Source organism: Nerophis ophidion, linkage group LG12 (genome assembly GCF_033978795.1).
Source record: "Nerophis ophidion isolate RoL-2023_Sa linkage group LG12, RoL_Noph_v1.0, whole genome shotgun sequence".
NCBI lineage: Eukaryota > Metazoa > Chordata > Actinopteri > Syngnathiformes > Syngnathidae > Nerophis > Nerophis ophidion.
In genome coordinates, this window is record NC_084622.1 from 34566746 (window position 1) to 34580638 (window position 13893).

At 38.1% G+C, this 13893-nt stretch overlaps 1 long non-coding RNA gene across 2 annotated transcripts; it reads left to right on the forward strand.

Annotated features, from left to right (window-relative positions):
* The first annotated feature begins 2117 nt into the window (after positions 1–2117).
* Positions 2118–13164, forward strand: LOC133563356 (uncharacterized). Of its 2 annotated transcripts, XR_009809033.1 has the most exons (7): positions 2118–2773; positions 7064–7139; positions 8057–8134; positions 8668–8745; positions 9278–9356; positions 11934–12005; positions 12122–13164. It is a non-coding gene; the product is annotated as an uncharacterized LOC133563356 (long non-coding RNA). The 2 variants fall into 2 exon arrangements; XR_009809032.1 differs by lacking the exons at positions 2118–2773; positions 7064–7139 and having other exon boundaries at positions 7751–8134.
* Positions 13165–13893: the final 729 nt, after the last annotated feature.

The following is a 13893-nucleotide window of genomic DNA, read 5'->3' on the forward strand; positions in this document are numbered from 1 at the left end:
CCATTTTTTACCGCTTATTCCCTTTTGGGGTTGCGGGGGGCGCTGGCGCCTATCTCAGCTACAATCGGGCGGAAGGCAGTGTACACCCTGGACAAGTCGCCACCTCATCGCAGGGCCTTCATATAGATCTCATTTATCAAAATTAGGGTGGTCCCAAAAAGGAGGGTTTTTTTCAAATTGACTGTCTGTCGGTTTTAAAAGTGCTCCCCCCTATGGCCAACATGTGTAATAAAAAGTGTGTGTAAAAAATTGAAATTCGCCCCCCTTGGCCAAAATTATTATTTTTTAAATAACTATGTATATAGAGACATACTGTAATAACTTGAAGTAAATAATGAAGATTAGAAACCATTTACAATCCAACCCCCCCCCCCCCCCCCACCCCCCAAATTTTTTTACTAAAAGCAGTCTTTGTCATTGTGTTGAATTGTTTCTTATAAAATTGGGAACAATTTCTCATATTCTTTCTGTTTCTGTAATATTTCAATATTTTTTCATAAATTATTACTTTTATACTTACTTATTAATACAAAACAGTGACATTTTTCATATAAAATTCTGACTTTTAACACAACGTTGCCAATTTTTTTGTCATTCTTGTTAAACAGTGACATTTTTGAAGTAAAATTATGACTTTTGTCATAATTTTGCTAAGTGAAATTCTGATTATTATAATATTGCCAACATTTTTAAGTTTTCTTTTGAAATTGTGATTTTTGTCATTTAAAATTACGACTCTTTTCATAAAATTGCCATAATTTAAGCTGTTTTTGTAAAATTGCGACTGTTATTGAGTAGAATTCCAACATTTTTCATAACATTGCACAAATGTTCAGTTTTTCTTTTACAAATGTTGACTTGCCTTGAGTGAAGCATTTTTCGGAGGTCTCAAGAAGGTAAATAATACAAAAATGTTTGTGTGTGTGCGTTTGTCAAAGTGACATATGGGGACATTTTTATGAAATTTCACCTTACATATGAGGACCTGTTGAAATATGAGGACATTTTCCATGTCCCCATATTTCCCGCAATGCTATCGTGTTCTACACCCTCCCAGCATGTTCCCAGACCAAAAATCTCTAAAGTCTTCATTTGTCAAATTTTCAGAAAAAGTGTGTGAAAGTGTGTTTAATTTTTTTGGTCACCTTCGATTTTGCCCCTAGTGGCCATCTTTGCTATTATGACACACACACACACACACTTGTCCTCATATGTCATATGTCCTCATATGTCATGTGGGTCAGAAACTCACACACTCCAACATTTTGAAAAACATCTAACCATTACAGCAATAAACATACTCTTGAATTCTGAATCAAATAACAACACATTTTCAACTGATCTGATGATCTCATCCTTTTTAGTGTTAGTTTTATCTATTAATTTGGTTTATCTGGAGAGGATTTGGGCTAGACAATTAGTAATAAAGGGATTATGGTGATGATTTAATTTGTTTGATTCAGTATTTTACTGTATTGGACTTTTTGCTATTCTGTTGACTAAAATACAATGCCGCACAATAATTGCTTTAAATGTGCCTGAAATGTAGGTTTTTGCATAAAAAAAAAACAACCTTCAACCTTGATTGAGACAAAGGCGATAATTCAAATGCAATTCAAACTACACACAGTATTTAATATTTTCAAATGGTTACAATAGCACATTATTTGGGTATTTTTATCTTTGGGGCAAATTTAGGATTAATATGGGGATTGTTTTTGGAGGTATTCACTTTACATTGTATTCAAGATGGTTACTTCCGCCCACTCTGAAGAGTCTCGGCGTCTGATTGGTCCAATTTTCAGTTAGGCGCCGCCTGATTGGCCGCTGGACGATGTCTGCTCCTAACAGATGGCTAAATCACTAGTTAACTATTTTCATCATGGAAGTTATACAGCTCATGTATCACACTTAATATTGAATATATATTAAAAAAGGGTTTTCCAAAAGGACCATTTATAATCGAAATACACAACTTCACATACGATTTTGAGCACAACAGAGCGCTCAGTGAACATCACTTCCGGGACCTGCATCACCGGAAGGGGACATCTATCTTGGCCACAAACCATCTTTGACAGTCTTCGACAGCATGGTTTAATCAGGTGAGCATAAAATGGAGTTTAACGTAATTAAATAGACCAATGTTTTTTAACATAGGAAAATAGTTCATTATAAACAACAGTTAAATGTTGTTGTTATTAATTGCAATCAGATTTGATTTTATGAGGTTAAATTAAGCATTTCAGTTCTGGGCCAAGGCCAAGGCATTTAACATTTTTTTTTTAAAGTTGCATGGAAGATTATATGTAGCAGTGATTGTCACACACTAGGTGTGGTGAAATTATTCTCTCCATTTGACCCATCACCCTTGATCACTATGCTAGTAAACCTTTTCTTAATTTTAAACAAGACAGACTAGAGTTCTTCAAATTGTTTATACTTTTTCTCAAATACAAATATTTCAAGCTGATAAGCACTGTGGAGTTGGCATGTTACTGATATTGTTACATTAGTTCTTTGTTTGAGAAGCTTCATGTCTGCATTGAGCCTAAATTCAACAGTTTTTGAAGGGTTTAGTTCTTTGTTTTATTTCTGTGTCACTGACCTTTTTCATTTTTATGTGTGGATTTGTTAGGCGCATCAACACATGAAATAGACATCGTGTCCAAAAGAAGAGCGAGACGTAATCCTGAGGCTGAAGCCACCGAGTTTATTTGATCTGGATGTGACAAGTCTTGTTTTAAGGCCCAGTGGATCAATGATTGGAAAGGTATGTCTTGTTATGTATCATATCAATGGTAACTGTATCAACATCTCATTTGGATCATTTCCTTACTGTCTAATAGAGGTTGTATTATATGGCTTTAATTAGAAGTGTTTGGAATAACAGCGTTCCACGTCCCAAGAGCTAGCTTCTGTAGCCGAGGATCGGACCGCCAAGTGCCCTGCCTTCGGCTGCCGCCCAGCTCACAATGCACCCGACCTCTATGGCCCCTCGGAGTCTTGTTCACGAGTGGGGGAAGAGTGGATCGTGAGATCGACAGGCGGATCGGTGCGGCGTCTTCAGTAATGCGGACGTTGTATCGATCCGTTGTGGTGAAGAAGGAGCTGAGCCGGAAGGCAAAGCTCTCAATTTACCGGTCGATCTACGTTCCCATCCTCACCTATGGTCATGAGCTTTGGGTCATGACCGAAAGGATAAGATCACGGGTACAAGCGGCCGAAATGAGTTTCCTCCGCCGTGTGGCGGGTCTCTCCCTTAGAGATAGGGTGAGAAGCTCTGCCATCCGGGAGGAACTCAAAGTAAAGCCGCTGCTCCTCCACATGGAGAGGAGCCAGATGAGGTGGTTCGGGCATCTGGTCAGGATGCCACCCGAACGCCTCCCTAGGGAGGTGTTTAGGGCACGTCCAACCGGTAAGAGGCCACGGGGAAGACCCAGGACACTTTGGGAAGACTATGTCTCCCGGCTGGCCTGGGAACGCCTCGGGATCCCCCGGGAAGAGCTAGACGAAGTGGCTGGAGAGAAGGAAGTCTGGGTTTCCCTGCTTAGGCTGTTGCCACCGCGACCTCACCTCGGAAAAGCGGAAGATGATGGATGGATGGATGGATGGTATAACAGCGGTATATGAAAACGATGTTACTAATGCTGTTACTTTTACCGGTAACGAGTAATCTAATAACTTTTATGTACGCTACAACGCTGTTACGATGCGTTTTATGTAATCTGGCATGCTACTTTTGATGTGATTGTATGTCAACAAGACAGCGTTAGAAGCACAAAAGGTTTAGTGCAGTAATATCTTTTTACTAATGAAAGCAACCCCCGGAAGTAATTACGAACACGATATCAAATAGAAAGAGGCCTCATCCACACGCAAACAAAAACATTCAACAGAACTATCTTAACTGCCACTGCTAAGCTAAAAAATACAGCTGAACTATTTTGCTATGTCTGGGCGCTGAAGTCCCACGTCACTTGGCAAAAGGCACAGCTTTTTAAAGGCACACACACACTCTGCTCTCATGAAATGTCTCTCAACTGCATATGCTAGATATTTTAAACTTTTCTTTTTCAAGTAACACATTAATTACAAACCCCGTTTCCATATGAGTTGGGAAATTGTGTTGGATGTAAATCCAAACGGAATAATTTTTTTTACAAATAATAATTAACTTAGAATTTCATGGCTGCAATACGTGCCAAAGTAGTTGGGAGAGGGCATGTTCACCACTGTGTTACATCACCTTTTCTTTCAACAACACTCAATAATCGTTTGAACTGAGGAAACTAATTGTTGAAGCTTGGAAGGTGGAATTCTTTCCCATTCTTGTTTTATGTAGAGCTTCAGTCCTTCAACAGTCCGGGGTCTCCTCTGTCGTATTTTACGCTTCATAATGCACCACACATTTTTGATAGGACTGCAGGCCGGCCAGGAAAGTACCTGCACTCTTTTTTTATGAAGCTGAACACGTGCTGAATGTGGCTTGGCATTGTCTTGCTGAAATAAGCAGGGGCGCACATGAAAAAGTCGGCGCTTAAATGGCAGCAAATGTTGTTCCAAACAGATGGGTAACTTACAGATGTGTAAGTTACCCATGCCTTGGGCACTAATGCACCCCCATACCATCACAGATGCTGGCTTTTCAACTTTGCGTCGATAACAGTCTGGATGGTTCGCTTCCCCTTTGGTCCGGATGAAACGGTGTCGAATATTTCCCCAAAAAATTTGAAATGTGGGCTCGTTAGACCACAGAACACCTTTCCACTTTGCATCAGTCCATCTTAGATGATCTCGGGCCCAGAGAAGCCGGCGGCGTTTCTGGATGTTGATAATTGGCTTTCGCTTTGCATAATAATACAACTCTAACATTTGACAACCAAACAATTAAACAAGGCGACACGGTAAAGAATCTGGGTATTATCTTCGACCCAACTCTCTCCTTTGAGGCACACATTAAAAGCGTTACTAAAACGGCCTTCTTTCATCTCCGTAACATCGCTAAAATTCGCTCCATTCTGTCCACTAAAGACGCTGAGATCATTATCCATGCGTTTGTTACGTCTCGCCTCGACTACTGTAACGTATTATTTTCGGGTCTCCCCATGTCTAGCATTAAAAGATTACAGTTGGTACAAAATGCGGCTGCTAGACTTTTGACAAGAACAAGAAAGTTTGATCACATTACACCTGTACTGGCTCACCTGCACTGGCTTCCTGTGCACTTAAGATGTGACTTTAAGGTTTTACTACTTACGTATAAAATACTACACGGTCTAGCTCCATCTTATCTTGCCGATTGTATTGTACCGTATGTCCCGGCAAGAAATCTGCGTTCAAAGGACTCTGGCTTATTAGTGATTCCCAAAGCCCAAAAAAAGTCTGCGGGCTATAGAGCGTTTTCCGTTCGGGCTCCAGTACTCTGGAATGCCCTCCCGGTAACAGTTCGAGATGCTACCTCAGTAGAAGCATTTAAGTCTCACCTTAAAACTCATTTGTATACTGTAGCCTTTAAATAGACTCCCTTTTTAGACCAGTTGATCTGCCGTTTCTTTTCTTTTTCTTCTATGTCCCACTCTCCCGTGTGGAGGGGGTCCGGTCCGATCCGATGGCCATGTACTGCTCGCCTGTGTATCGGCTGGGGACATCTCTGCGCTGCTGGTCCGCCTACGCTTGGGATGGTTTCCTGCTGGCTCCGCTGTGAACGGGACTCTCGCTGCTGTGTCTTGGATCCTCTTTGGACTGGACTCTCGCGACTGTGTTGTATCCATTGTGGATTGAACTTTCACAGTATCATGTTAGACCCGCTCGACATCCATTGCTTTCCTCCTCTCTAAGGTTCTCATAGTCATCATTGTCACCGACGTCCCACTGGGTGTGAGTTTTCCTTGCCCTTATGTGGGCCTACCGAGGATGTTGTAGTGGTTTGTGCAGCCCTTTGAGACACTAGTGATTTAGGGCTATATAAGTAAACATTGATTGATTGATTGAATAGAGCTTTAACTTGCACTTACAGATATAGCAACAAACTGTATTTAGTGACAGTGGTTTTCTGAATTGTTCCTGAACTCATGTGGTGATATCCTTTAGAGATTGATGTCGGTTTTTGATACAGTGCCGTCTGAGGGATCGAAGGTCACGGTTATTCAATGTTAGTTTCCAGACATGCCGGTTACGTGGAGTGATTTCTCCAGATTCTCTGAACCTTTTGATGATATCATGGAGCGTAGATGTTGAAATCAGTAAATTTCTTGCAATTGCACTTTGAGAAACGTTGTTCTTAAACTGTTTGACTATTTGCTCACGCAGTTGTGGACAAAGGGGTGTACCTCGCCCCATCCTTTCCTGTGAAAGACTGAGCATTTTTGGGAAGCTGTTTTTATACCCAATCATGGCACCCACCTGTTCCAAATTAGCCTTCACACCTGTGGGATGTCCCAAATAAGTGTTTGATGAGCATTTCTTAACTTTATCAGTATTTATTGCCACCTTTCCCAACTTGTTTGTTGCGTGTTGCTAGCATCAAATTCTAAAGTTAATGATTATTTGCACCAAAAAAATGTTTATCAGAGTGAACATCAAATATGTTGTCTTTGTAGCATATTCAACTGAATATGGCTTGAAAATGATTTGCAAATCATTGTATTCTGTTTATATTTACATCTAACACCATTTCCCAACTCATATGGAAACGGGGTTTGTACTTAATTTTATAATTATTTACATTTATGAAAGAGTAATTCTGTTTGTAATTGAATTTTTAGTCAAGTAACGACTATTATTATTCCTTTTTAAAACAGATATTCCAAACATTATTAATTGATAAACTGTTTTATCAGGATATGGTGTATTTGCTCTTGCATCAATTTAAAAAGGTTCTTTTGTGGTCGAGTACCGAGGGAAGTTCATCTCAAGACATGAGCGGGACAAGAGACAGAAACCCTCTATAAATATCTTTACTATTTATCTGGCATTATATGCTCATAATGTTAACAACAAAAAGTGCTGATAATGTTATAATTAATAAGTTCTAACATTATTTTTATGTGTTTTGTTGCAGACACCAACTGTTGATGTTCTATCTCAACATTCTCCAGATTCATGTGAGCAATAAACCGACTTCATCCCTCCAACAGGTTATTACTTGACTATTTTACTATCCATCCATCCATCCATTTTCTACTACCTGTCCCTTTTTTGGGTTGGCGGGGTGTGCTTGAGCCTATCTGAGCTGCATTCGGGCGGAAGGCGGAGTACACCCTGGACAAGTCGCCACCTCATTACACGGCCAACACAAATAGACAAACATTTACACTCACATTCACACACTAGGGCCAATTTAGTGTTGCCAATCAACCTATCCCCAGGTGCATGTCTTTGGAGGTATGATGAAGCCGGAGTACCCGGAGGGAACCCACGCAGTCACGGGGAGAACATGCAAACTCCACACAGAAAGATCACGAGCCCAGGATTTAACTCAGGACTACTCAGGACCTTCGATTTGTGACGCACATGCACTAACCCCTGTTCCACTGTGCTGCCCTATATATGCTAAAAACTTGACACAACCTATTCTTCAAAAGACATTTAATCCTTTTAACCTCTCACAGATCAGTTTATATGACAACATTTTTTAAGCGTACATCCATGTTAGTCTGTGGAATTTACAACTCATGTTTAGCAAAACAGGAGGTGTTACAGGTCAGCAACATGAATTCTATATGTGATCACTTGTCATGTACTCATATTGTTTGAACTAAAAAAGACTTCAGTGTGTTTCATATAAGGTCCTCATATTTTTCTGAACCACATTAGTGTGTGTTACAATGTTTAATTCAAAGCTTTAAAATGAGTGTTTCAATCCAGGTCCTCATATTTTCTGAACCACATTTTAGTGAATGTTACATTCTTAAATAATAGTCTAAGAGCTAAAACGCTATAATAATCTTTACTGTTTATGTAGAATTATATGCTCAGAATATTATCAACCAAAAGTGGTTGTTAATGTTATAATTAATTAGTTCTGACATTATATTTTTGTGTTTTGTTGCAGACACCAACTGTTGGGGTTCTATCTCAACATTCTCCAGATTCAGATGTGAGCGATAAACCGACTTCATCCCTCCAACAGGTTATTACAAGTCTATTTTTACTATATCTGCTCTAAATGTGACCCAACCTATATTTTGAAAGACATTTATTAATTTTAATCTCTCACAGATCAGTTTATATGACAACATTTTCGTAAGGGTACATCCATGTTAGTCAGTAAGGAGTTTGGAACTCATGTTTAGCAAAACAGGAGATGTTACAAGTCAACAACATACATTCTACATGTGACCACTCGTCATGTTCTTATATTGTTTGAACCAAGAAAGACTTAGGTGTGTTTCATATAAGGTCCTCATATTTTCTAAACCAGATTAGTGTGTGTTACAATGTTAATGTCCAAGCTTTAAAATGAGTGTCTCAATTCAGGTCCTCATATTTTCTGAACCCGATTTTAGTGTGTTTTATATTCTTAATTAATTGTCTAAGAGCTGAAACTCTGTAATAATCTTTACTATTTATCTGGCATTGTATGCTGAGAGTTTCATCAACAAAAAGTGCTGATAATGTTATAATTAATTAGTTCTGACATTATATTTTTGTGTTTTGTTGCAGAAACCAACTGTTGAGGTTCCATCTCAACATTCTCCGGATTCAGATGTGAGCCATTAACTGACTTCATCCCTCCAACAGGTTATTACATGTCTATTTTTACTATATCTGCTCTAAATTTGACCCAACCTATATTTTGAAAGACATTTATTTATTTTAATCTCTCACAGATCAGTTTATATGACAACTTTTTCGCAAGGGTACATCCATGTTAGTCAGTAGAAAGTTTAGAACTCATGTTTAGCAAAATAGGAGATGTTACAAGTCAACAACATAAATTCTACATGTGAGCACTCGTCATGTCCTTATATTGTTTGAAGCAAGAAAGACTTAGGTGTGTTTCATATAAGGTCCTCATATTTTCTGGACCAGAAAATGTGTGTTACAATGTTAATGTCAAAGCTTTAAAATGAGTGTCTCAATTCAGGTCCTCATATTTTCTGAACCAGATTTTTGTGTGTGTTACATTCTTAATGAATTGTCTAAGAGCTGAAACTCTGTAATAATCTTTACCCTTTATCTGGCATTGTATGCTCAGATTTTTATCAACAAAAAGTGGTGAGAATGTTATAATTAATTAGTTATGACATTATATTTTTGTGTTTTGTTGCAGAAACCAACTGTTTGAGGTTCTATCTCAACATTCTCTAGATTCAGATGACAGCCATAAACCGACTTCATCCCTCCAACAGGTTATTACATGTCTATTTTTACTATATCTGCTCTAAATTTGACCCAACCTATATTTTGAAAGACATTTATTAATTTTAATCTGTCACAGATCAGTTTACATGACAACATTTTCGTAAGGGTACATCCATGTTAGTCAGTAGGGAGTTTGGAACTCATGTTTAGCAAAACAGGAGATGTTACAAGTCAACAACATAAATTCTACATGTGAGCACTCGTCATGTCCTCATATTGTTTGAACCAAGAAAGACCTAGGTGTGTTTCATATAAGGTCCTCATATTTTCTGAATCAGATTAGTGTGTGTTAAAATGTTAATGTCAAAGCTTTAAAATGAGTGTTTCAATTCAGAAAATGCAGTGCCTCTTGTTTACAGCCGGTTTCTGCAGCGCTGTTTTCCTTGATCAAAGTATTTTTTCGGTGGTCGTGTTTTTGTTACATAACTTGTAAATAGTGCGCAAATAATAGGCTATATATATATATAAATACATTCAAACCCCGTTTCCATATGAGTTGGGAAATTGTGTTAGATGTACATATAAACAGGATACAATGATTTGCAAAGAATTTTCAACCCCAATTCTGTTGAATATGCTACAAAGACAACATATTTGATGTTAAAACTGCTAAACATTTTTTTTGCAAAGAATTTAGGGATTTTACCATCTACGGTCCGTAAAATTATCAAAAGGTTCAGAGAATCTGGAGAAATCACTGCACGTAAGCGATGTACTGCATTAAAAACCGACATCAGTGTGTAAAAGATATCACCACATGGGCTCAGAAATACTTCAGAAAACCACTGTCAGTTACTACAGTTGGTCGCTACATCTGTAAATGCAAGTTAAAACTCTACTATGCAAAGCAAATGCCATTTATCAACAACACAGAGGAACGCCGCGGGCTTCGCTGGGCCCGAGCTCATCTAAGATGGACTGATGCAAAGTGGAAAAGTGTTCTGTGGTCTGACGAGTCCACATTTCAAATTATATATGGAAATTGTGGACGTGGTGTTCTCCGGAACAAAGAGGAAAATAACCATCCGGCGCAAAGTTCAAAAGCCAGCATGTGTGATGGTATGGGGGTGTATTAGTGCCCAAAGCATGGGTAACTTACACATCTGAGAAGGCACCATTAATGCTGAATGGTCCATACAGGTTTTGGAGCAACATATGTTGTCATCCAAGCAACATTATCATGGACGCCCCTGCTTATTTCAGCAAAACAATGCCAAGCCACGTGTTACAACAGCGTGTCTTCGTAGTAAAAGAGTGCGGGTACTTTCCTGGCCCGCCTGCAGTCCAGACATGTCTCCCATCGAAAATGTGTAGCGCATTATGAAGCGTAAAACACGACAACTTAAGCTGTACATCAAGCAAGAATGGTAAAGAATTCTACTTTCAAAGCTTCAACAATTAGTTTCCTCAGTTCCCAAACGTTTATTGAGTGTTGTTAAAAGAAAATGTGATGTAACACAGTGGTGAACATGTCCTTTCCCAACTACTTTGTCACGTGTTGCAGCCATGAAATTCAAAGTTAATTATTATTTGCAAAAAAAAAAAAGTTTGAGTTTGAACATCAAATATGTTGTCTTTGTAATGCTTTCAATTGAATATGGGTTGAAAAGGATTTGCAAATCATTGTATTCAGTTTATATTTACATCCAACACAATTTCCCAACTTTTATGGAAACGGGGTTTGTATATATATTAGGGCTGGGCAATGACTAAAATTTTTAATCGAAGTTAATCGCACTATTTCTCTTATTAATCGCGATTAAATGCATTGTATACGCAAAGCCCAATAATGAATTCAAAAGTAGTGTGTAGTGCACCTTTATTGGAATATTCTCCCACATGAACAAAAGCGCCAAAACATTTGTTGAGCAAACACAATTTAAATCAGTCCTTGTTAAACAGTAGCAGTTAAATAGCAAATTTTATGAAAATCAACTCCAAAAATGTAAATACAAACATTTAAGCTCATTGCCACTGCCAGGGTATTTAAGTTATCCTGTTTGTTATGGAAAATAAATATAATCTACATACAAATCTCTGAGCCACAATCATAACATCTGAACATGCAATTTCTGAGGTAACAGCAGAAACATTTTTTTTTATCAGGGATCTTATGTTTAAATAACTTATATTATAGGTAGTGGGCTGTTTTAGGGAATTTTTGATCAAATTATCCGTAGTAGCAATATTAATAATGTTGTGTTTATTCTGCGTGGTGCACTTAAAATAATTATGACCATATCTGTTTGCTTGGTGCTTTGATAAACTGAACACATATACATGGTACTATATTGTGATGTTATGAGCCAGGGGAAAAAAGAACTACCCTACCCAGCATGCAACAGGAGTGACGAGCATGCGCGGTAGCCCGGTATAGGTTGTGTCGCCATGACGGCATCTTGTATGTTGTGATATGCACGCTCTGAAAGCAAACGTTAAGAACTCAGCCAACACTCCTGGTCTGCATTATTCATAAATAGACAGACAACACATATACTCCGCTGCTTCACAAAGCACAATATGTTAAATGTTTACTTTTACAGTTTTCTAATTCTTCCTTTCAGATTGACAGCAGGACAAATCGCTGGAAGTAGGTATGTCTCAAGCTTCTTCCACTTGGTCCACTCCAAAGCGGGGTAAATAAATAATCCACATCATTTACTAGAATATTATATTACGTTTTGCACCTTTTCACTGTGTTATAGTCATTATTCCTTCAGTAAGAAATTGTATTTTGTCTCCTTTATGACAGCTGCAAAGGGGAAGAAGTGGAAGCAGTTGAATGACACATGTTGCATTTTGTAACTGGCAACAAAGTACCAGGTAAAAAAGATTGTGAAGCCTGCCTCCATAAAGAACTAGTAGCTCTACAGGACAGAGATTGGCTTGCCATCAAGTACTACATCCATAACAGAATTATATTAAAAAAAGGGAAAAAAAATGTTTTCACACATCTTCTGTGGTAGTTTGAGTATGTTACCAGCAATTAAAAAAGCAAAATAAACAGCAAGCGTTTTGTATTTATTCCAGATAATTCTTAGCGACAAAATCCACAAAAACAATTCAGTTACACTTAGTTGACAATTACATTTTTACCCATGTTTCTTTTAAACTCTTCTTGGTTTTAGATTACAGTAGCATGGGATGGGGATTTTTTTTTTAAATGACAACACATCAACTAAACCAACTCAGGTGGTTTTGTTAAGTCTCTGATGTCATTAGCCTCATATGTCACATGAACCTGAAATCTTAAACACTCTGTGACGTCATGGTTGTCATATTTCACAAACTTGAAATCTTAAACACTCTGTGACGTCATGGTCATCATATGTCACATGAACCTGAAATCTTAAACACTCTGTGACGTCATGGTTGTCATATTTCACAAACTTGAAATCTTAAACACTCTGTGACGTCATGGTCATCATATGTCACATAAACTTGAAATCTTAAACACTCTGTGACGTCATGGTCGTCATATGTCACATAAACTTGAAATCTTAAACACTCTGGTCTTCATTTGTCACCTAAACCTGACAAGTCCTCATATGTACCATAAAAATCAGGTTCAGAAAAAAACAAAAGAGTTGCAAAAATCTCAATAGACCACTGTGTTTCTAAAATTCTGGTTCACTAACCGTCTGATTCCCAGGCCTGCAGGACCATTGGAAAGGCATGTCCCCATATGTCACGTTTTTGTCATAAGTCCTCATATGTCACCCAAACACGTATGTGTGTGTGTGTGTGTGTGTGTGTGTGTGTGTGTGTGTGTGTGTGTGTGTGTGTGTGTGTGTGTGTGTGTGTTCTTGTAATTATTTAATTCTTGAGACATCAACATGAGGACCAGTGAATATGTTAGGACCAAAATCATGGTCCTAATATGGAAAACCATTGCATCTAATGGCAAGACAAATACTAAAGTCCGTGAACATTGCTCTGAAGCACAGGTGCCAATCTACATTTACTTCGGGGGCCCAAGCGCCCACGGAATCGGCGCCTAAGCTCCAAAGTCAGGATTTCATAGAGATGTCATTTGCACCCCTGGTGGTGAAATTTATCAAAATTAGGGTGGTACCTTAAAGGAGGGATTTTTCAAATTGACTGTGTGTCGGTTTTAAAAGTGCTCCCCCTATGGCCAACATGTGTCATAACAAGTGTGTGTAAGAAATTGAAATGCGCCCCCTTTGGCCTAAATTAATTAAAAAAAATAAAAAAATAACTATGTATATAGAGACATACTGTAATAACTTGAAGTAAATAATGAAGATTAAAAACCATTTACAAAGCAAAAATCCCCCCCCCTCAAATTTTTTTTTTACCAAAAGCAGTCTCGAATTTTTTCTTATAAAATTGGAAACAATTTCTCATATTCTTTCTGTTTCTGTAATATTTCAATATTTTTTTGTATTATGTTTAGGTTTTGAATCTTTTTTACATTATATTCTGCTAACGTTTGACTTAGTTCCTAGTTGCACTTCCTTGTTTGTTCTGTCACCATAGTTACTTATTAGTTTCACCTGCCAC